The sequence below is a fragment of the Octodon degus genome, unplaced genomic scaffold (genome assembly GCF_000260255.1).
Source record: "Octodon degus isolate 3935 unplaced genomic scaffold, OctDeg1.0 scaffold00006, whole genome shotgun sequence".
Lineage (NCBI taxonomy): Eukaryota > Metazoa > Chordata > Mammalia > Rodentia > Octodontidae > Octodon > Octodon degus.
The window spans coordinates 34,131,184-34,133,514 of NW_004524582.1; the positions used below are offsets into that span (position 1 = coordinate 34,131,184).

At 37.2% G+C, this 2,331-nt stretch overlaps 1 pseudogene; it reads left to right on the top strand.

The window, feature by feature from the left end:
• The window catches only part of LOC101576405, a 14,651-nt pseudogene that overhangs the window by 11,516 nt on the left and 804 nt on the right, over positions 1-2,331 (top strand).

Sequence of the window (2,331 nt, forward strand, 5' to 3'; positions counted from 1 at the left end):
TCGAACCGCGGTCCCTGATGCTTTTGCCAAGCTTGCTCCAAGTAGGTGCCTTAGACCACTGAGCCATCTCTCCAGCCCCACTATTAACTTTAAAAAGACGACTAGGGATGGAATTACAGCAGAAAGACAATTCCATCAGGAGAAATTTTTTTAAAAAGCTAGGCAGGATCCTTTGGAAAGATCTTCATACTGGACAGTGGACGGACCCAGCCTAGTGCTAAGTGGAGGTCAAGGGTATGCTTATGTCTTTTCAGAGAATGCTAAATGGCCAGTCTGGGTGCCAGAGCATGCTGTCTGGCTATATTAGAGACTTAGAACCAGAGAATGAGTTGATTCTACCTTTATTTATTTTATTTTATTTTTTTGCGGAACCGGGGGTTGAACGCAAGCCACTGCGCTTGCCAGGTAAATGCTTATTCCACTGAGCCAGCTCCCCAGCCCCATGATTCTACCTTTAAAGCAGCTGATACTTAGTCCTGTGCAGTGATGCTTCAGAGATTACTGTACAGCTGATAGACAGGGATGGGGCTAGAACTGACTTGAGGCCAATTAAAGTAATTGATCCAGGATGCCCAGGAGGTGTTAACCAAAAATAGAAATCATGGGGCTGGTGAGATGGCTCAGTGGTCTAAAGCACCTACTTAGAAAAAGCTAAGCAAAGCACAAGGACCGCGGTTCAATCCCCCAGCACCACATGCCAGCCAGCCCCGCCCCCTGGTGGGCTGAGCTGGCCACACACACACACACACACACACACACAAATAAACAAATAAATAAATAAATTTTTTAAAAAAAGATTTTGTTCCTTCCAAATTCTTCTTGTAAGAAATCTCTGCTAATTGTCTTATATACAGAAAAAAATGACTAGTCTATTTATAATTATAAATTTACAAAATTGTAAAAGGTTATTATAATTTAATGTGGCCAAAAATATATCTGAGTGCAGTCTGGTGTTATAGACAGATTATCTATGTATGTCTGTTTGTCCATTCTGTAAACAGCTGATTTTCATCTGAGCTCAACAGTTTTTTCTCTTTTTTGTTTGTATTTTCTGATCATTTGTTCAAAATTTGACCTAGTTTATAGATTTAAAAGCAAACTGCCACCTGGTGAATTTTATATCAAAATTGGTTTTCTCAGAGGTCATGAGAAATTTGTTAAGTTGGCTCGGGAGACCTTTCAGGCTTGGAGAATTATTGATTGAGATTCCCTCTGGTAAAGAAAGAAACTTCCTGGGAAAAATCCCAGCCTTTGCTCATTAATCTCCATAGCCTCATAGGACACACCAGAGTAAATGTTATTAAAATACATTATTGTGGGCTGGTGAGATGGCTCAGTGGTCTAAATCACCTACTTAGAACAAGCTTAGCAAAGCACAGGGACCAAGGTTCAATCCCCCAGCACCACATGCCAGCCAGCCCTGCCCCCTGGTGGGCACACACACACACACACACACACACACACACACACATAAATAAAAAAATTAAAAAAAATTATGTAGGTTTAAAAAAATACATTATCGTGATATGTTTACATTGCTCATTCCTCAAAATATCAAATTTTCTAAACAATAAGGTTTTTTCTTTAAAGATTCTCTGGTGCAAAGGTTTTCAAATAATTATAACAACTGATTGTTACTTTTATAGTATTGAATGTATTCATGCCTGCAGATATGCAAGTCTTTCAAAGTGTGTAATGAGGATTGTTTATAGTGATAGACTTTTCTTCCAGATTCAGGCATCTACCTTTAACAAAAACTTATGTGGTGTACATCCCATTAAAGGACAACAAGGAAAGTAAAAATTTCTTATGTATTAGATAGAGATGATTAAAAGGGTTATGCTATGTCAAAATGGAAATTTAAGTGTGTTACAAAATGTCATCATAATTGTCATGCTGCAATATTATGTATGGATTTTGATTTCTAACTTTCTGTGTAAAATATGTAACTGTTGGTTAACATTCTCTAGGGATTCAAATATCAGAACATCTGTAGTGGTTAGAAAATAACAGTTCTGTTTTGTATTCTAAGGTGTTTGATGTTCATATAAGACAGTAATATTAAGCTTATTGCTTCCATGACAATGTAATGTAATTGATCTTCTCTTCCAAATGCTCCACAACTGAGCTTTTCTTTTTTGTAGACCAAAAATGTTTTTTTTTAATAATACACTGCATACATTCTTCCCAGTGGTTAATTGCTGTACAAGATGCAGACCTGTGATCCTACTTACAAACACCATTAGTACAAATCATTCTATTCATTAAGAGAATGCAACTATATATCTATCCCAACCACTTTGAATACACAGATACAAAATGGACATTCAT